We start from the raw sequence: 22,183 nt of genomic DNA on the forward strand, positions 1-22,183 counted from the left end.
GGCCCCGCGCCCGCCCAGGCACACGCGGCACACACGGCACACACGGCAGGCAGGCCAGGCACACGCATCCGCAGGACCCGCCGCACCCGCCACGCAGACACGGACGAGCCGCCGCGGTCAAGATGTTCACCCGCCGTGGTCAAGATGTATGTGCCACCGACCCTCGCCCCGCTGGACGGACGGACGGACGCACGCACGCCGTCAGGTAGGACACGCAGCGCCGACCACTGACACGCACAGCCGCCCACAGGGGCTCAGGGACCCAGGTGGACAACGCGACCTCCCAGTGTGACTCAGTCCCAAGACGCCGCCCGGTGGCCGCAGGACTTCCCTGCGACGTCACGGGTCTTCTTGAAGGCTTGGTAATTTTTCCAAACAGGACGTTACTGCAACGCTCCAATTTCTGAGGTTTTTACGTTTTTAAGGCTTGGGATTTCTTTTTGGTTTTTCGAGACAGGGTTTCTCTGTGTAGCCCTGGCTGTCCTGGAGCTCAGGCTGTAGACCAGGCTGGCCTCCAACTCAGCAATCCCCCTGCCTCTGACTCCCGAGGGCTGGGATAGAAGGCGTGCGGGCGCCACGACGCCCGGCCGGGATATCTATTTTGTAATTTTTTTCTTTTGGTTTTTTAGAGACAGGGTTTTTTGTTTTGAATTTTTGAAATCAGCTCGGTTCTCTGCATCTGTCTGTCCCCCTGTCCTGGTTCTCCCTGCTTCCTGCTTCCTTTTTCTCACCTGGGACCAAGCCCGAGTCTGCATGCGAACGAGACTCACCATCCCGGCTTCCGTGTGTCTCGCTGTCCCCGGGTTTCTGTCTGTCTCTCTGTCCCCGCCCTTCTCCTTCCTTCTTCCACTTTCTTCCACCCGGGGACCAAGCCCGAGTCCGTGGCCCCCGCAGCTCAGGTCTCTGTCATCTCTCTGTCCCCCATCTCCCTACCTTCTCTGCCTCATGGGGACAAATCTGGGACCCGAATCCCAGCCCGGGCTCCCCAGGAGGGGTGTGGCTTCCTCAGTGGGGTCCCCGGGCAGGCAGCGTCTCAGGTCCCTGTCCCCTGCTCCCTTTGCGCCTGTAGAAGTGTAGGGAGATGAGCCTCTCTCTGACTCTTTGAATTGATTTCTGTTTTGTCTCTGGTGCTCCACCATTTAAATGAGGCGCTCAGGTAACTCACAGAGACTTTAACCAGGACCCAGGGAGCTCGCACAGATTTGCATAATGAGGCACACAGAGATGCAAATTTGCAGAAACTTTAAAATGCAACGCTCAGATTTGCACACTGAGGCGCTCAGATGCTCTGGCGCCACCCAGTGGCCACAGGACGTCACTGCAACCTTGCGATTGTTTATTGTTGGTTTTCTTCAAGACGAGGTATTTTTCTTTTCTCTAATTATCTTCACTTCTTATTATCTTTAATTTTGTGGAGGTTAAACGTTTATTTATCTGCCTGTTTCTTTCTTTTTGGATTTTAATTTTTGGATCTTCAGAGACTTGCTTTCTCCAGGCTTAACCCTGAGACACCCGTGCTCGCGAGACTTGGTTTAGTCCTCAATTATTCTTATTTTAGTTGAGTTTTTATTTTTAGTTTCTTTTTAGGTTTTTAGAGAAAGGGTTTCTCTAAGCTCGCTCTGTAGAGCAGGCTGGCCTCGGACTCAGAGATGCACCTGGCTCTGTCTCTGGAGGGTAGGTAGGGATTAGAGGCCTGGTGGCTTTGGGACAGACTTGGTTTCTCTCAGGAATTTTTGTGAAATTGTTTCTTGAATTTTTAGAAAGGAAACATCTTTGAATTGATTTCTGTTTTGTGTCTGGGCTTCACACTGAGAGGGTTGCTCTGGTGCTCCACCATTTAAATGAGGCGCTCAGGTAACTCACAGAGATTTTAACCAGGACCCAGGAAACTCGCACAGATTTGCATAATGAGGCACACAGAGATGCAAATTTGTAGAAACTTTAAAATTCCACTCTCAGATTTGCACACTGAGGCGCTCAGATGCTCTGGCGCCACCCAGTGGCCAGAGGACGTCAGTGCAACCTTGCCATTGTTTATTGTTGGTTTTATTCAAGACGAGGTATTTTTCTTTACTCTAATTATCTTCACTTCTAATTATCTTTACTTAACAGAGAGACAGTCAGAGAAACAGGTTTAAATTAGGGTGCAGAGAAACTCGTGCAGGTTTAAATTAGAACCCGCAAAGCTCGAGGAGATAGAATGTCACTGAGATATTTGAGATTTTTTTGAAGATTTGGCATTTATTTTTCTTTTCAGTTTTAAATTAATTTTAATTTTAATTTTTGTATTTTTGACTGTTGAATATTTTTATTTTGTAATTTTTTAATAAGCATTCCAATTTTGGGGGGTTTTGTCAATATCAATGCTTTATATTTTTTTCTACTTATTTGTTTTTAATTTTATCTTTATAAATCTTTAAAATTTTTATTATTTGGTTTTTAGACACAGGGTTTCTCGGTGTAGCCCTGGCTGTCCCGCAATGTGCTCTGGAGACCAGGCTGACCTCGGATTCTGAGATCTGCCTGCGTCTGTGTCCCCAGGGCTGGGATGGAAGGCGTGGGACATCACGCCCGGATTTTTACCAGGGGAACTTGTAGGTTTAAATCAGCACCTTGGAAACTCGTGCAGGTTTAAATTAGGAATCAGGGAATCTGTGCAGGTTTAAATTAGAACCCGCAAAACTCGTGGAGATAGAACTTCACTGCGACATTTGAGATTTTTTTCCGAAGTTTCAGGATATTTTTTCCCTTTCTGATTACTTTTCAGATTTAAGTTTTTGGAGATTAAACGTTTATTTATCTGCCTGTTTCTTTCTTTTTGGATTTTAATTTTTGGATCTTCAGAGACTTGATTTCTCCAGGCTTAACCCCAAGACACCCGTGCTCGCGAGACTTGCTGTTTTCCCCAATTATTCTTATTTTAGTTGAGTTTTTATTTTTAGTTTCTTTTTAGGTTTTTAGAGAAAGGGTTTCTCTAAGCTCGCTCTGTAGAGCAGGCTGGCCTCGGACTCAGAGATCCACCTGGCTCTGTCTCTGGAGGGTAGGTAGGGATTAGAGGCCTGGTGGCTTTGGGACAGACTTGGTTTCTCTCAGCCACCACGCCGGTGTTTTTACCGGGGAACTTGTGTAGGTTTAAATCAGCACCTTGGAAACTCATTAGGATGCAGGGGAATTTTTGTGAAATTCTTTCTTGAACTTTTTGAAAGGAAACATCTTTGAATTGATTTCTGTTTTGTGTCTGGGCTTCACACTGAGAGGGTTGCTCTGGTGCTCCACCATTTAAATGAGGCGCTCAGGTAACTCACAGAGACTTTAACTAGGAGCCAGGGAACTCGCACAGATTTGCATAATGAGGCACACAGAGATGCAAATTCACATAAACATTAAAATGCGACGCTCAGATTTGCACACTGAGGCGCTCAGATGCTCTGGCGCCACCCAGTGGCCACAGGACGTCAGTGCAACCTTGCGATTTTTTTATTGTTGGTTTTATTCAAGACGAGGTATTTTTCTTTTCTCTAATTATCTTCACTTCTAATTATCTTTAATTTTGTGGAGGTTAAACGTTTATTTATCTGCCTGTTTCTTTCTTTTTGGATTTTAATTTTTGGATTTTAGTGGGATTGCTTCCAGCTTCTCTCCATTTACTTTGATGTTGGCTACTGGTTTGCTGTAGATTGCTTTTAGCATGTTTAGGTGTGGGCCTTGAATTCCTGATCTTTCCAAAACTTTTATCATGAATGGGTGTTGGATCTTGTCAAATGCTTTTTCTGCATCTGACGAGATGATCATGTGGTTTTTGTCTTTGAGTTTGTTTATATAATGGATTACATTGATGGATTTTCGTATATTAAACCATCCCTGCATCCCTGGAATAAAACCTACTTGGTCAGGATGGATGATTGCTTTAATGTGTTCTTGGATGCGGTTAGCGAGAATTTTATTGAGGATTTTTGCGTCGATATTCATAAGGGAAATTGGTCTGAACTTCTCTATCTTTGCTGGATCTTTCTGTGGTTTAGGTATCAGAGTAATAGTGGCTTCATAGAATGAGTTGGGTAGAGTTCCTTCTACTTCTATTTTGTGGAATAGTTTGTGCAGAACTGGAATTAGATCTTCTTTGAAGGTCTGATAGATCTCTGCACTAATTTTCTGATTTTGTTAATTAGGATTTAGTCCCTGTGCCCTCTAGTGAGTCTGGCTAAGGGTTTATCTATCCTGTTGATTTTCTCAAAGAACCAGCTCCTCCTTTGATTAATTCCTTGAATAGTTCTTCCTGTTTCCACTTGGTTGATTTCACCCCTGAGTTTGATTATTTCCTGCCGTCTGTCTACTCCTCTTGGGTGAGTTTGCGTCCTTTTTTTCTAGAGCTTTTAGATGTGTTGTCAAGCCGCTATTGCCGTTTTTTATTGTTGTTTTCATTTAAGACTAGGTATTTTTCTTTTCGCCTTTTATTTTTGAGTGTGAAATTCAAGGTTTAATTTAGAACATGGGAATTTGTGCAGGTTTAAATTAGGATGCAGGCGAACTCGCGTGGGATTAAATTAGAACCTGCAAAACTCGTGGAGATAGAATGTCACTGTGATATTGGAGTTTTATTTGAAGATTTGTCATTTATTTTTCTTTTCAATTTTAATTTTAACTTTTGTATTTTTGACTGTCATTTTTTCTAATTATTTTTTAAATTTTCTCTTTATAAATCTTTAAAAATTTTTATAATTTGGTTTTTAGACACAGGGTTTCTCTGTGTAGCCCTGGCTGTCCCGCAATGTGCTCTGGAGACCAGGCTGACCTCGGATTCTGAGATCCGCCTGCGTCTGTGTCCCCAGGGCTGGGATGGAAGGCGTGGGACATCACGCCTGGATTTTTACCAGGGGAACTTGTAGGTTTAAAACAGCACCTTGGAAACTCTGTGCAGGTTTAAATTAGGAATCAGGGAATCTGTGCAGGTTTAAATTAGGAATCAGGGAATCTGTGCAGGTTTAAATTAGGAATCAGGGAATCTGTGCAGGTTTAAATAGGAATCAGGGAATCTGTGCAGGTTTAAATAGGAATCAGGGAATCTGTGCAGGTTTAAAGTAGGAATCAGGGAATCTGTGCAGGTTTAAATTAGGAATCAGGGAATCTGTGCAGGGTTAAATTAGGAATCAGGGAATCTGTGCAGGTTCAAATTAGGAATCAGGGAATCTGTGCAGGTGTAAATTAGGAATCAGGGAATCTGTGCAGGTTTAAATTAGGATGCAGGGAATCTGTGCATTTTATCATGTTTAGGTGTGGGCCTCGAATTCCTGATCTTTCCAAAACTTTTATCATGAATGGGTGTTGGATCTTGTCAAATGCTTTTTTTACCGGATTTTTACCAGGGGAACTTGTAGGTTTAAATCAGCACCTTGGAAACTCGTGCAGGTTTCTGTCTGTCTCTCTGTCCCCGCCCTTCTCCTTCCTTCTTCCACTTTCTTCCACCCGGGGACCAAGCCCGAGTCCGTGGCCCCCACAGCTCGGGTCTCTGTCATCTCTCTGTCCCCCGCCTCCCTACCTTCTCTGCCTCATGGGGACGAATCTGGGACCCGAATCCCAGCCCTGGCTCCCCAGGAGGGGTGTGACTTCCTCAGTGACGTCCCCGGGCAGGCGGTGTCTCAGGTCCGCGTCCCCTGCTCCCTTTGCGCCTGTAGAAGTGTAGGGAGATGAGCCTCTCTCTGACTCTTTGAATTGATTTTTGTTTTGTCTCTGGTGCTCCACCATTTAAATGAGGCGCTCAGGTAACTCACAGAGATTTTAACCAGGACCCAGGGAGCTCGCACAGATTTGCATAATGAGGCACACAGAGATGCAAATTTGCAGAAACTTTAAACGTGACGCTCAGATTTGCACACTGAGGCGCTCAGATGCTCTGGTGCCACCCAGTGGCCACAGGACGTCAGTGCAACCTTGCGATTGTTTATTGTTGGTTTCATTCAAGACGCTGTATTTTTCTTTTCTCTAATTATCTTCACTTCTAATTATGTTTACTTAACAGAGAGACAGACAGAGAGACAGGTTGAAATTACGGTGCAGAGAAACTCGTGCAGGTTTAAATTAGAACCCGCAAAGCTCGTGGAGATAGAATGTCACTGAGATATTTGAGATTTTTTTTCGAAGTTGCGGCATATTTTTTCCCTTTCTGATTACTTTTCAGATTTAAGTTTTTGGAGATTAAACGTTTATTTATCTGCCTGTTTTTTTCTTTTTGGATTTTAATTTTTGGATCTTCGCAGACTTGCTTTCTCCGGGCTTAACCCCGAGACACCCGTGCTCATGAGACTTGGTTTTTTCCCCAATTATTCTTATATTAGTTGAGTTTTTACTTTTAGTTTCTTTTTAGGTTTTTAGAGAAAGGGTTTCTCTAAGCTCGCTCTGTAGAGCAGGCTGGCCTCGGACTCAGAGATGCACCTGGCTCTGTCCCTCTCTCGAGGGCAGGGACCAGAGGCCTGGTGACTGTGATCTCCTGTTGTTGTGGAATTGCTCTGGCTAATACTTCAAGTACTATGTTGAAGAGGTAGGGAGAGAGTGGGCAGCCTTGTCTCGTCCCTGATTTTAGTGGGATTGCTTCCAGCTTCTCTCCATTTACTCTGATGCTGGCTACTGGTTTGCTGTAGATTGCTTTTATCATGTTTAGGTGTGGGCCTTGAATTCCTGATCTTTCCAAGACTTTTTATCATGAATGGGTGTTGAATCTTGTGAAATGCTTTTTTTACCGGATTTTTACCAGGGGAACTTGTAGGTTTAAATCAGCACCTTGGAAACTCGTGCAGGTTTCTGTCTGTCTCTCTGTCCCCGCCCTTCTCCTTCCTTCTTCCACTTTCTTCCACCCGGGGACCAAGCCCGAGTCCGTGTCCCCCGCAGCTCGGGTCTCTGTCATCTCTCTGTCCCCCGCCTCCCTACCTTCTCTGCCTCATGGGGACGAATCTGGGACCCCAATCCCAGCCCTGGCTCCCCAGGAGGGGTGTGGCTTCCTCAGTGGCGTCCCCGGGCAGGCGGCGTCTCAGGTCCGCGTCCCCTGCTCCCTTTGAGCCTGTAGAAGTGTAGGGAGATGAGCCTCTCTCTGACTCTTTGAATTGATTTTTGTTTTGTCTCTGGTGCTCCACCATTTAAATGAGGCGCTCAGGTAACTCACAGAGACTTTAACCAGGACCCAGGGAGCTCGCACAGATTTGCATAATGAGGCTCACAGAGATGCAAATTTGCAGAAACTTTAAAATGCGACTCTCAGATTTGCACACTGAGGCACTCAGATGCTCTGGCGCCACCCAGTGGCCAAAGGACGTCATGCAACCTTGCCATTGTTTATTGTTGGTTTTATTCAAGAGGAGGTATTTTTCTTTTCTCTAATTATTTTCACTTCTAATTATCTTTACATCACAGAGAGACAGACAGAGAGACAGGTTTAAATTAGGGTGCAGAGAAACTCGTGCAGGTTTAAATTAGAACCTGCAAAGCTCGTGGAGATAGAATGTCACTGTGATATTGGAGATTTTTTTGAAGGCTTGGCATTTATTTTTCTTTTCAGTTTTAAATTTAATTTTAATTTCAACTTTTGTATTTTTGACTGTTGAATATTTTTATTTTTTATTGTTGCCTTTCTTCAAGAAGAGGTATTTTTCTTTTCTCTAATTATCTTCACTTCTAATTATCTTTACTTAACAGAGAGACAGACAGACAGAGAGACAGGTTTAAATTAGGGTGCAGAGAAACTCGTGCAGGTTTAAATTAGAACCTGCAAAGCTCGTGGAGATAGAATGTCACTGCGATATTTGAGATTTTTTAGAGCATTTGGCATTTATTTTCCTTTCAGTTTTAATTTTAATTTTAATCTTAAATTTGAATTTTTGACTGTTGAATATTTTTATTTTGTAATTTTTAAATAAACATTCCAATTTTGGGGGTTTTTGTCAATGCTTTATATTTTTTCTAATTATTTTTTTTATTTTATCTTTACAAATCTTTAAAAAATTTTCATTATTTAGTTTTTAGACACAGGGTTTCTCTGTGTAGCCCTGGCTGTCCCGCAATGTGCTCTGGAGACCAGGCTGACCTGGGATTCTGAGATCTGCCTGCGTCTGTGTCCCCAGGGCTGGGATGGAAGGCGTGGGCCACCACGCCCGGATTTTTACCAGGGGAACTTGTAGGTTTAAATCAGCACCTTGGAAACTCTGTGCAGGTTTAACCTAGGAATCAGGGAATCTGTGCAGGTTTAACTTAGGAATCAGGGAATCTGTGCAGGTTTAAATTAGAACCCGCGAAACTCGTGGACATTTGAGATTTTTTTTCGAAGATTTGGCATATTTTTTCCTTTTCTGATTACTTTTCAGTTTTAATTTGTTGGAGGTTAAACATTGATTCACCTGCCTGTTTCTTTCTTTTTGGATTTTAATTTTTGGATCTTCGCAGACTTGATTTCTCCAGGCTTAACCCCGAGACACCCGTTCTCGCGAGACTTGGTTTTTTCCCCAATTATTCTTATTTTAGTTTGGTTTTTACTTTTAGTTTCTTTTTAGGTTTTTAGAGAAAGGGTTTCTCTAAGCTCGCTCTGTAGAGCAGGCTTGGTCAGGATGGATGATTGCTTTAATGTGTTCTTGGATTCGGTTAGCGAGAATTTTATTGAGGATTTTTGCGTCGATATTCATAAGTGAAATTGGTCTGAAGTTCTCTATCTTTGTTGGATCTTTCTGTGGTTTAGGTATCAGAGTAATTGTGGCTTCATAGAATGAGTTGGGTAGAGTTCCTTCTACTTCTATTTTGTGAAATAGTTTGTTCAGAACTGGAATTAGATCTTCTTTGAAGGCCTGATAGAACTCTCCACTAAACCCATCTGGTCCTGGGCTTTTTTGGGCTGGGAGACTTTTGATAAGTGCTTCTATTTCTTTAGGGGATATGGGACTGTTTAGAAGGTCAACTTGATCCTGATTCAACTTTGGTACCTGGTATCTGTGCAGAAATTTGTCCATTTCATCCAGGTTCTCCAGTTTTGTTGAGTATAGCCTTTTGTAGAAGGATCTGATGGTGTTTTGGATTTCTTCAGGATCTGTTGTTATGTCTCCCTTTTCATTTCTGATTTTGTTAATTAGGATTTTGTCTCTGTGCCCTCTAGTGAGTCTGGCTAAGGGTTTATCTATCTTGTTGATTTTCTCAAAGAACCAGCTCCTCGTTTGGTTAATTCCTTGAATAGTTCTTCTTGTTTCCACTTGGTTGATTTCACCCCTGAGTTTGATTATTTCCTGCCCTCAGGGATACAGACAGAGACAGACAGACAGAAACAAAAAAACAAACAGACAGACAGAGAGACAGAGAAACAGGTTTAAATTGGGATGCAGAGAAACTCGTATAGGTTTAAATTAGAACCCGCAAAGCTCGTGGAGATAGAATGTCACTGCGATATTTGAGTTTTATTTGAATTTTATCTTTACAAATATTTTAAAAATTTTTATTATTTGGTTTTTAGACACAGGGTTTCTCTGTGTAGCCCTGGCTGTCCCGCAATGTGCTCTGGAGACCAGGCTGACCTCGGATTCAGAGATCTGCCTGCATCTGTGTCCCCAGGGCTGGGATGGAAGGCCTGGGCCACCACGCCCGGATTTTTACCAGGGGAACTTGTAGGTTTAAATCAGCACCTTGTTAACTCGTGCAGGTTTCTGTCTGTCTCTCTGTCCCCGCCCTTCTCCATCCTTCTTTTACTTTCTTCCACCCGGGGACCAAGCCCGAGTCCGTGGCCCCCGCAGCTCGGGTCTCTGTCATCTCTCTGTCCCCCGCCTCCCTACCTTCTCTGCCTCATGGGGACGAATCTGGGACCCGAATCCCAGCCCTGGCTCCCCAGGAGGGGTGTGACTTCCTCAGTGACGTCCCCGGGCAGGCGGTGTCTCAGGTCCGCGTCCCCTGCTCCCTTTGAGCCTGTAGAAGTGTAGGGAGATGAGCCTCTCTCTGAATCTTTGAATTGATTTCTGTTTTGTCTCTGGTGCTCCTCCATTTAAATGAGGCGCTCAGGTAACTCACAGAGATTTTAACCAGGACCCAGGGAGCTCGCACAGATTTGCATAATGAGGCACACAGAGATGCAAATTCGCAGAAACTTTAAAATGCGACGCTCAGATTTGCACACTGAGGCGCTCAGATGCTCTGGCGCCACCCAGTGGCCAAAGGACGTCAGTGCAACCTTGCGATTGTTTATTGTTGGTTTTCTTCAAGACGAGGTATTTTTCTTTTCTGTAATTATCTTCACTTCTAATTAACAGAGAGACAGACAGACAGACAGACAGAGAGACAGGTTTAAATTAGGGTGCAGAGAAACTCGTGCAGGTTTAAATTAGAACCCGCAAAGCTCGTGGAGATAGAATGTCACTGTGATATTGGAAATTTTTTTGAAGATTTGGCATTTATTTTTCTTTTCAGTTTTAATTTTAATTTTAATCTTAAATTTGAATTTTTGACTGTTGAATATTTATATTTTGTAATTTTTTAACATTCCAATTTTGGGGGGTTTTGTCAATGCTTTATATTTTTTCTAATTATTTTTTTTAATTTTATCCTTACAAATCTTTAAAAAAAATTCATTATTTGGTTTTTTTGCCACAGGGTTTCTCGGTGTAGCCCTGGCTGTCCCGCAATGTGCTCTGGAGACCAGGCTGACCTCGGATTCTGAGATCTGCCTGCGTCTGTGTCCCCAGGGCTGGGATGGAAGGCCTGGGCCACCACGCCCGGATTTTTACCAGGGGAACTTGTAGGTTTAAATCAGCACCTTGGAAACTCTGTGCAGGTTTAAATTAGGAATCAGGGAATCTGTGCAGGTTTAACTTAGGAATCAGGGAATCTGTGCAGGTTTAAATTAGAACCCGCGAAACTCGTGGACATTTGAGATTTTTTTTCGAAGATTTGGCATATTTTTTCCTTTTCTGATTAGTTTTCACTTTTAATTTATTGGAGGTTAAACATTGATTCACCTGCCTGTTTCTTTCTTTTTGGATTTTAATTTTTGGATCTTTGCAGACTTGCTTTCTCGGGGCTTAACCCCGAGACACCGTTTTCGCGAGACTTGGTTTTTCCCCCAATTATTTTAGTTTAGTTTAGTTTTTACTTTTAGTTTCTTTTTAGGTTTTTGGAGAAAGGGTTTCTCTAAGCTCGCTCTGTAGAGCAGGCTGGCCTGGGACTCAGAGATCCACCTGGCTCTGTCCCTCTCTCGAGGGCAGGGACCAGAGGCCTGGTGACTGTGATCTCCTGTTGTTGTGGAATTGCTCTGGCTAATACTTCAAGTACTATGTTGAAGAGGTAGGGAGAGAGTGGGCAGCCGTGTCTCGTCCCTGATTTTAGTGGGATTGCTTCCAGCGTCTCTCCATTTACTCTGATGTTGGCTACTGGTTTGCTGTAGATTGCTTTTATCATGTTGATGATCATGTGGTTTTTGCCTTTGAGTTTGTTTATATAATGGTCCGCGTCCCCTGCTCCCTTTGCACCTGTAGAAGTGTAGGGAGATGAGCCTCTCTCTGACTCTTTGAATTGATTTCTGTTTTGTGTCTGGGCTTCACACTGAGAGGGTTGCTCTGGTGCTCCACCATTTAAATGAGGCGCTCAGGTAACTCACAGAGATTTGCATAATGAGGCTCACAGAGATGCAAATTTGCAGAAACTTTAAAATGCGACTCTCAGATTTGCACACTGAGGCGCTCAGATGCTCTGGCGCCACCCAGTGGCCACAGGACGTCACTGCAACCTTGCGATTTTTTATTGTTGGTTTTATTCAAGAGGAGGTATTTTTCTTTTCTCTAATTATCTTCACTTCTAAATATCTTTACTTAACAGAGAGAGAGACAGATAGAGAGACAGGTTTAAATTAGGGTGCAGAGAAACTCGTGCAGGTTTAAATTAGAACCCGCAAAACTCATGGAGATGAGTTTAGAATGTTAATTTTAATTTTAATCTTAAATTTGAATTTTTGACTGTTGAATATTTTTATTTTGTAATTTTTAAATAAACATTCCAATTTTGTGGGGTTTTGTCAATGCTTTATATTTTTTCTAATTACTTTTTTTTAATTTTATCTTTACCAATCTTTAAAAAAATTTTATTATTTGGTTTTTAGGCACAGGTGCTTTGATTTCTGATGGTGTTTTGGATTTCTTCCGGATCTGTTGTTATGTCTCCCTTTTCAGTTCTGATTTTCTTAATTAGGATACTGTCCCTGTGCCCTCTAGTGAGTCTGGCTAAGGGTTTATCTATCTTGTTGATTTTCTCAAAGAACCAGCTCCTCGTTTGGTTAATTCCTTGAATAGTTCTTCTTGTTTCCACTTGGTTGATTTCACCCCTGAGTTTGATTATTTCCTGCCATCTGTCTACTCCTCTTGGGGGAGTTTGCTTCCTTTTTTCTAGGGCTTTTAGATGTGTTGTCAAGCCGCTATTGCCGTTTTTTTATTGTTGTTTTCATTCAAGACTAGGTATTTTTCTTTTCGCTACTTATCTTCACCTTTTGTTTTTAAGTGTGAAATTCAAGGTTTAATTTAGAAGATGGGAATTTGTGCAGGTTTAAATCAGGATGCAGGCGAACTCGTGTGGGATTAAATTAGGACCTGCAAAACTCGTGGAGATAGAATGTCACTGCGAGATTGGAGTTTTATTTGAAGATTTGTCATTTATTTTTCTTTTCAGTTTTAATTTTAATTTTTGTATTTTTGACTGTTGAACATTTTAATTTTGTAATTTTTAAATAAACATTCCATTCTTGGAGCGTTTTTCAATGCTTTATATTTTTTTCTAATTATTTTTTAAATTTTATCTTTATAAATCTTTAAAAAAAATTTATTATTTGGTTTTTAGCCACAGGGTTTCTCTGTGTAGCCCTGGCTGTCCCGCAATGTGCTCTGGAGACCAGGCTGACCTCGGATTCAGAGATCTGCCTGCGTCTGTGTCCCCATGGCTGGGATGGAAGGCCTGGACCACCACGCCCGGATTTTTACCAGGGGAACTTGTAGGTTTAAATCAGCACCTTGCAAACTCGTGCAGGTTTAAATTAGAAATCAGGGAATCTGTGCAGGTTTAAATTAGGAATCAGGGAATCTGTGCAGGTTTAAATTAGGAATCAGGGAATCTGTGCAGGTTTAAATTAGAACCCGCGAAACTCGTGGACATTTGAGATTTTTTTTCGAAGATTTGGCATATTTTTTCCTTTTCTGATTAGTTTTCACTTTTAATTTATTGGAGGTTAAACATTGATTCACCTGCCTGTTTCTTTCTTTTTGGATTTTAATTTTTGGATCTTCGCAGACTTGCTTTCTTGCTGCTTAAGCCCCGAGACACCCGTGCTCGCGAGACTTGTTTTTTTCCCCAATTATTCTTATTTTAGTTTAGTTTTTACTTTTAGTTTCTTTTTAGGTTTTTAGAGAAAGGGTTTCTCTAAGCTCGCTCTGTAGAGCAGGCTGGCCTGGGACTCAGAGATCCACCTGGCTCTGTCCCTCTCTCGAGGGCAGGGACCAGAGGCCTGGTGACTGTGATCTCCTGTTGTTGTGGAATTGCTCTGGCTAGGACTTCAAGTACTATGTTGAAGAGGTAGGGAGAGAGTGGGCAGCCGTGTCTCGTCCCTGATTTTAGTGGGATTGCTTCCAGCTTCTCTCCATTTACTTTGATGTTGGCTCCTGGTTTGCTGTAGATTGCTATTATCATGGTTAGGTGTGGGCCTCGAATTCCTGATCTTTCCAAGACTTTTATCATGAATGGGTGTTGGATCTTGTCAAATGCTTTTTTTACCGGATTTTTACCAGGGGAACTTGTAGGTTTAAATCAGCACCTTGGAAACTCATGCAGGTTTCTGTCTGTCTCTCTGTCCCCGCCCTTCTCCTTCCTTCTTCCACTTTCTTCCACCCGGGGACCAAGCCCGAGTCCGTGGCCCCCGCAGCTCGGGTCTCTGTCATCTCTCTGTCCCCCGCCTCCCTACCTTCTCTGCCTCATGGGGACGAATCTGGGACCCGAATCCCAGCCCGGGCTCCCGACGGCGGGTGTGGCTTCCTCAGTGGCGTCCCGGGCAGGCGGCGTCTCAGGTCCGCGTCCCCTGCTCCCTTTGAGCCTGTAGAAGTGTAGGGAGATGAGCCTCTCTCTGACTCTTTGAATTGATTTTTGTTTTGTCTCTGGTGCTCCACCATTTAAATGAGGCGCTCAGGTAACTCACAGAGACTTTAACCAGGACCCAGGGAGCTCGCACAGATTTGCATAATGAGGCTCACAGAGATGCAAATTTGCAGAAACTTTACAATGCAACGCTCAGATTTGCACACTGAGGCGCTCAGATGCTCTGGCGCCACCCAGTGGCCACAGGACGTCATGCAACCTTGCGATTGTTTATTGTTGGTTTTCTTCAAAGACGAGGTATTTTTCTTTTCTCTAATTATCTTCACTTCTAATTATCTTTACTTAACAGAGAGACAGACAGAGAGACAGGGAGACAGAGAGACAGACAGACAAACAGACAGAGAGACAGGTTTAAATTAGGGTGCAGAGAAACTCGTGCAGGTTTAAATTAGAAGCCGCAAAGCTCGTGGAGATAGAATGTCCCTGAGATATTGGAGATTTTTTTGAAGATTTGGCATTTATTTTTCTTTTCAGTTTTAATTTTAATTTTAATTTTTGTATTTTTGACTGTTTAATATTTTTATTTTGTAATTTTTAATAAACATTCCAATTTTGGGAGGTTTTTGTCAATGCTTTATATTTTTTCTAATTATTTTTTTTTAATTTTATCTTTACAAATCTTTAAAAAATTTTTATTATTTGGTTTTTAGGCACAGGTGTTTTGATTTCTGATGGTGTTTTGGATTTCTTCCGGATCTGTTGTTATGTCTCCCTTTTCAGTTCTGATTTTGTTCATTAGGATTTTGTCCCTGTGCCCTCTAGTGAGTCTGGCTAAGGGTTTATCTATCCTGTTGATTTTCTCAAAGAACCAGCTCCTCGTTTGGTTAATTCCTTGAATAGTTCTTCTTGTTTCCACTTGGTTGATTTCCCCCCTGAGTTTGATTATTTCCTGCCATCTGTCTACTCCTCTTGGGGGAGTTTGCTTCCTTTTTTCTAGAGCTTTTAGATGTGTTGTCAAGCCGCTATTGCCGTATTTTTATTGTTGTTTTCATTCAAGACTAGGTATTTTTCTTTTTGCGACTTATCTTCACCTTTTATTTTTGAGTGTGAAATTCAAGGTTTAATTTAGAACCTGGGAATGTGTGCAGGTTTAAATCAGGATGCAGGCGAACTCGTGTGGGATTAAATTAGGAATCAGGGAATCTGTGCAGGTTTAAATTAGGATGCAGGGAATCTGTTTTTTGGTTTTTATCCAAGATCTGTGTTCTCTGTGCTTCACCGTGAGACTTTGGCTCTGGTGCCACCCAGTGGCGACAGGACGTGAGTGCAGGCTTGCAATTTTTTATTGATGTTTTTATTCAAGACTAGGTATTTTTCTTTTCTCTAATTATCTTCACCTTCTATTTTTGAGTGTGAAATTAAAGGTTTAATTTAGAACCCAGTAATTTGTGCGGGTTTAAATTAGAACCCGCAAAACTCGTGGAGATAGAAAGTCACTACGATATTTGAGTTTTATTTGAAGATTTGTCATTTTTCTTTTCAGTTTTAATTTTAATTTTTATTTTTGTATTTTTGACTGTTGAACATTTTAATTTTGTAATTTTTAACCCCCGAGACACCCGTGCTCGCGAAACTTGGTTTTTTCCCCAATTATTCTTATTTTAGTTTAGTTTTTACTTTTAGTTTATTTTTAGGTTTTTAGAGAAAGGGTTTCTCTAAGCTCGCTCTGTAGAGCAGGCTGGCCTGGGACTCAGAGATCCACCTGGCTCTGTCTCTGGAGGGTAGGTAGGGATTAGAGGCCTGGTGGCTTTGGGACAGACTTGGTTTCTCTCTGCCACCACGCCCGGGTTTTTACCAGGGAACTTGTAGGTTTAAATCAGCACCTTGGAAACTCTGTGCAGGTTTAAATTAGGAATCAGGGAATCTGTGCAGGTTTAAATTAGGAATCAGGGAATCTGTGCAGGTTTAAATTTGAACCCGTGAAACTCATGGAGATAGAACGTCACTGCAACATTTGTGATTTTTTTTTCAAACCCTTGAGAAGAGTTTTTGCTATCCTAGGTTTTTTGTTATTCCAGATGAATTTGCAAATTGCTCCTTGTAATTCGTTGAAGAATTGAGTTGGAATTTTGATGGGGATTGCATTGAATCTGTAGATTGCTTTTGGCAAGATAGCCATTTTTACAATGTTGATCCTGCCACTCCATGAGCATGGGAGATCTTTCCATCTTCTGAGATCTTCTTTAATTTCTTTCTTCAGAGACTTGAAGTTTTTATCATACAGATCTTTCACTTCCTTAGTTAGAGTCACGCCGAGATATTTTATACTATTTGTGACTATTGAGAAGGGTGTTGTTTCCCTAATTTCTTTCTCAGCCTGTTTATTCTTTGTATAGAGAAAGGCCATTGACTTGTTTGAGTTTATTTTATATCCAGCTACTTCGCCAAAGCTGTTTATCAGGTTTAGGAGTTCTCTGGTGGAATTTTTAGGGTCACTTATATATACTATCATATCATCTGCAAAAAGTGATATTTTGACTTCCTCTTTTCCAATTTGTATCCCCTTGATCTCCTTTTGTTGTGGAATTGCTCTGGCTAATACTTCAAGTACTATGTTGAAGAGGTAGGGAGAGAGTGGGCAGCCGTGTCTCGTCCCTGATTTTAGTGGGATTGCTTCCAGCTTCTCTCCATTTACTCTGATGCTGGCTACTGGTTTGCTGTAGATTGCTTTTATCATGTTTAGGTGTGGGCCTTGAATTCCTGATCTTTCCAAAACTCGTGCAGGTTTAACTTAGGAATCAGGGAATCTGTGCAGGTTTAAATTAGAACCCGTGAAACTCGTGGAGATAGAACGTCACTGTGAAATTTGAGATTTTTTTTCGAAGATTTGGCATATTTTCTTTCTTTTCTGATTACTTTTCAGATTTAATTTTTTGGAGGTTAAACGATTATTTATCTGCCTGTTTCTTTCTTTTTGGATTTTTATTTTTAGTTTCTTTTCAGGTTTTTAAGAGAAAGGGTTTCTCTAAGCTCGCTCTGTAGAGCAGGCTGGCCTGGGACTCAGAGATCCACCTGGCTCTGTCTCTGGAGGGTAGGTAGGGATTAGAGGCCTGGTGGCTTTGGGACAGACTTGGTTTCTCTCAGCCACCACGCCCGGGTTTTTACCAGGGAACTTGTAGGTTTAAATCAGCACCTTGGAAACTCGTGCAGGTTTAAATTAGGATGCAGGGGAATTTTTGTGAAATTCTTTCTTGAATTTTTTGAAAGGAAACATCTTTGAATTGATTTCTGTTTTGTGTCTGGGCTTCACACTGAGAGGGTTGCTCTGGTGCTGCACCATTTAAATGAGGCGCTCAGGTAACTCACAGAGACTTTAACCAGGACCCAGGGAACTCGCACAGATTTGCATAATGAGGCACACAGAGATGCAAATTCACATAAACATTAAAATGCGACGCTCACATTTGCACACTGAGGCACTCAGATGCTCTGGCGCCACCCAGTGGCCCCAGGACGTCAGTGCAACCTTGCGATTGTTTATTGTTGTTGTTTATTGTTGTTGGTTTTATTCAAGACGAGGTATTTTTCTTTTCTCTAATTACCTTCACTTCTAATTATCTTTACTTCACAGAGAGACAGACAGAGAGACAGTCTGAGAGAGAGACAGAGATAGAGAGACAGAGACATAGACACAGACAGACACAGAGTTAGAGACAGACAGATACAGAGTCAGACAGACACAGACAGACAGACAGAGTTAGAGACAGACAGAGACAGAGAGACAGAGTCAGAGAGACAGAGAGACAGTCCGAGAGAGAGACAGAGACAGAGAGACAGACAGACAGATAGACAGGGAGTCAGACAGACAGACACAGAGAGACAGAGTTAGAGACAGAGACAGAGAGACAGACAAAGGGACAGCGAGACAGACAGAGAGACAGACATAGGGACAGAGAGAGAGAGACAGAGACAGAGAGACAGTCCGAGAGAGAGACAGAGATAGAGAGACAGAGATAGAGAGACAGAGATAGAGAGACAGAGACAGAGAGACAAACAGACAGAGCGACAGGGAGAAAGACATAGACAGACAGAGAGACAGAGAGTCAGACAGACAGACACAGACCGACAGAGTTAGAGACAGACAGATACAGAGAGTCAGACAGACAGGCACATACAGACAGAGTTAGAGACAGACAGAGACAGAGAGACAGGGAGAAAGACATAGACAGAGAGAGACAGAGAGTCAGACAGACACAGAGAGACAGAGATAGAGAGACAGGGAAAAAGACATAGACAGACAGAGAGTCAGACAGACAGACACAGACAGACAGAGTTAGAGACAGACAGATACAGACAGAGACAGAGAGACAGACAAAGGGACAGCGAGACAGACAGACAGAGACAGAGAGACAGACAGAGAGTCAGACAGACAGAGTTAGAGACAGAGAGACAGACAGAGAGAGATAGAGAGACAGACAGATAGAGAGACAGAAATGGAGACAGAGTCAGAGAGACAAAGGGACAGGGAGACAGACAGAGCTAGAGAGACAGAGATACAGAGACAGAGAGACACAGACACAGACAGCGAGACAGATAGAGAGACAGATAGAGAGACGGAAACGGAGACAGACAGAGACAGAGTCAGAGAGACAGAGACAGAGACAGAAAGACAAAGGGACAGCGAAACAGAGACAGACAGACAGAGAGACGGAAACGGAGACAGACAGAGACAGAGTCAGAGAGACAGAGACAGAAAGACAAAGGGACAGCGAGACAGAGACAGACAGACAGAGACAGAGAGACAGACAAAGGGACAGCGAGACAGAGACAGACAGACAGGGAGAGACAGAGACAGAGGGACAGACAAAGAGACAGAGGGACAGACAGTCTGAGAGAGACAGAGAGTCAGAAGGACAGATAGCGAGACAGAGACAGACAGAGTCAGAGATACAGACAGAGAGACAGAGTCAGAGAGTGAGACAGACAGAGAGACAGACAAACAAAGACAGAGAAACAGAGAGACAGAGACAAACAGAGACAGACAGAGAGACAGAAACTGAGAGTGAAAGAGACAGACAGAGAGACAGTGACAGAGAGACAGACAGACAGGGAGACAGATTCAGACAGACAGACATACAGATATAGAGAGATAGAGAGACAGAGACAGAGATAAAGAGACAGACATACAAACAGGGAGACAGAGACAAACAGAGAGACAGGCAGACAGGGAGACAGAGACAAACAGAGACAGACAGACAGACAGACAGGGACAGAGAAAGAAAGACAGAGAGACAAACAGTCAGAGAGAGAGAGAGACAGACAGAGCCTGAGAGTGAAAGAGAGACAGACAGAGAGACAGGTTTTGGCTAGGGCTAGGGTTGGGTTATGGTTAGGGTTAGGTTAGGGTTATGGTTAGGTTAGGGTTAGGTTAGGGTTAGGTTAGGGTTAGGGGGGTGGTTAGGTTAGGGTTAGGGGGGTTAGGTTAGGGTTAGGGGGGTTAGGTTAGGGTTAGGGTTAGGGGGGTTAGGTTAGGGTTAGGGGGGTTAGGTTAGGGTTAGGGTTAGGGTTAGGGGGGTTAGGTTAGGGTTAGGGGGGTTAGGTTAGGGTTAGGAGGGTTAGGGTTATGGTTAGGGTTAGATTAGGGTTAGGGGGGTTAGGGTTAGGGTTAGATAGGGTTAGGGTTAGGGTTATGCGAGACAGAGAGATACAGAGATGGAGGGACAGAGAAAGAGAGACAGACAGAGACAGAGAAACTTAGAGACAGAGACAGATTGAGAGGGAGACAGTGATGGAGAGACAGAGAAACAGACAGAAACAGAGGCAGAAAGACAGAGAGACACAGAGAGACGATGGAGACAGGCAAAAACAGAGAGATAAAGACAGAGAGATAGAGACAGAGATGGAGAGACATAGAGAGAGAAACACAGAGACAGAGATAGAGTTAGCGACAGAGACAGAGAGACAGACACAGAGACAGAGAGGGTTAAGTTTAGGGTGAGGTTAGGGTTAAGGTAGAGAGACACGGAGAGACAGAGATATATAGAGACAAACAGATAGAGACAGAGAGACTGAGAGGCAGAACAGAGTTGGAGACGGACAGAGAGACAAAGAAAGATAGACACGCACAGAAAGAGAGATACAGTTAGAGATAGAGTTAGGGACAGAGACAGACAGAGAGACACAGAGAGACGATGGAGACGGGCAAACACAGAGAGATAGAGACAGAGACAGACGTAGAGAGAGAAACACAGAGACAGAGAGATAGAGTTAGCGACAGAGACAGAGAGACAGACACAGAGACAGACAGAGAGATATAGAGACAGTTGTAGAGACAGAGAGGGTTAAGTTTAGGGTGAGGTTAGGGTTAGGGTTAAAGGTAGAGAGACACGGAGAGACAGAGACAGAGAGACACAGAGACAGAGATGGAGAGACAGAGAGGTTTAGGGTTAGGGTGAGGTTAGGGTTAGGGTTAAAACAGAAACAGAGACACAGAGACAGTGTTAGACAGAGTTAGAGAGAGACAGAGACAGAGAGACAGACAGAGAGACAGCGAGATAGAGACAGAAACAGAGACACAGAGACTGCGAGACAGAGAGATACAGACACTGAGACAGACAGACACTGAGACAGAGACAATGAGACCGAAAGACAGACAGAAACAGAGAGAGACAGATAGAGAGGGAGACAGTGATGGAGAGACAGAGAAACAGACAGACAGAGCTACAGAGCCAGACTGACAGAGAGAAAGGGAGACAGAGAGACAGAAAGACAGAGAGAGATAGAAAAAGTGAAACAGACAGAGACAGAGAGACAGATTTAGAGACACAGAGTCAGAGACAGGCAGAGTGAGACATAGAGACAGAGACAGTGAGACAGAAAGAAACAGAGAGAGAGAGATAGAGAGGGAGACAGTGATGGAGAGATAGAGAAACAGACAGAGCTACAGAGCCAGACTGACAGAGAGAAAGGGAGACAGAGAGACAGAAACAGACACAGAGACAGTAAGACAGAAAGATAGAGAGATATAAAGTGAGACAGACACAGAGACAGAGAGACACAGAGACACAGACGATGGAGACTGGCAAACACAGAGAGATAGAGACAGAGATGGAGAGACAGATGGAGAGATATAGAGAGAGAAACACAGAGACAGAGATAGAGTTAGCGACAGAGACAGAGAGACAGAGATAGAGACAGAGACAGAGAGGGTTAAGTTTAGGGTGAAGGTAGAGACACGGAGAGTCAGACAGTGAGACAGACACAGAGATAGAGACAGAGAGAGAGACAGAGTCGGAGACAGAGTTAGGGACAGAGAGACACAGATAGACACGGAGATACAGAGACGCAGAGACAGAGAGACAGAGACAGACACAGAGATGGAGAGACAGAGGTTTAGGATTAGGGTAAGTAAGAGACAGAGATATATAGAGACAGACACAGAGACACAGAGAACGAGACAGACACAGAGAGACCGAGAGACAGTGACGGAGAGGCAGAGAGAAGGTCAGAGTTGGAGACAGACAGAGATACAGTTAGAGACAGAGTTAGGGACAGACAGAGAGAGAGACAGAGAGATATAGAGACAGAGGGAGAGGGTGAGCTTTGGGTTAAGGTAGAGAGACAGGAGAGAGACAGACAGACAGAGACAGTGACAAACCAGGCTCAGAGTTGCATGATCACGCAGTCAATGAGACACTCCCGCAGAGCGGCATGAGATGCAGAGGAACCTCAGGTCTGCACACGGAGGCCCAGATATTCAGATTAGACTCAGAGCGGCATAATGAGATGCAGAGGAACCTCAGGTCTGCACACGGAGGCCCAGATATTCAGATTAGACTCAGAGCGGCATAATGAGATGCAGAGGAACCTCAGGTCTGCACACGGAGGCCCAGATATTCAGATTAGACGCAGAGCGGCATAATGAGATGCAGAGGAACCTCGGGTCTGCACACGGAGGCCCAGATATTCAGATTAGACTCAGAGCGGCATAATGAGATGCAGAGGAACCTCGGGTCTGCACACGGAGGCCCAGATATTCAGATTAGACTCAGAGCGGCATAATGAGATGCAGAGGAACCTCAGGTCTGCACACGGAGGCCCA

General features: G+C 43.4%; 1 long non-coding RNA gene and 1 pseudogene across 3 annotated transcripts in view; both read left to right on the plus strand.

Moving 5' to 3' along the window:
• Positions 1–22,183, plus strand: part of Erdr1 (erythroid differentiation regulator 1) — a 31,024-nt pseudogene that overhangs the window by 8,034 nt on the left and 807 nt on the right. The gene's annotated exons all lie outside the window — the stretch shown is intronic.
• Gm33272 lies at positions 212–13,371 on the plus strand. 2 transcript variants are annotated; one of them, XR_001782922.1, is made up of 3 exons: positions 212–2,660; positions 4,919–4,980; positions 13,055–13,371. It is a non-coding gene; the product is annotated as a predicted gene, 33272 (long non-coding RNA). The 2 variants fall into 2 exon arrangements; XR_001782921.1 differs by lacking the exon at positions 4,919–4,980 and adding an exon at positions 8,229–8,259 and having other exon boundaries at positions 13,024–13,371.

Source organism: Mus musculus, chromosome Y (assembly GCF_000001635.26).
Source record: "Mus musculus strain C57BL/6J chromosome Y, GRCm38.p6 C57BL/6J".
Lineage (NCBI taxonomy): Eukaryota > Metazoa > Chordata > Mammalia > Rodentia > Muridae > Mus > Mus musculus.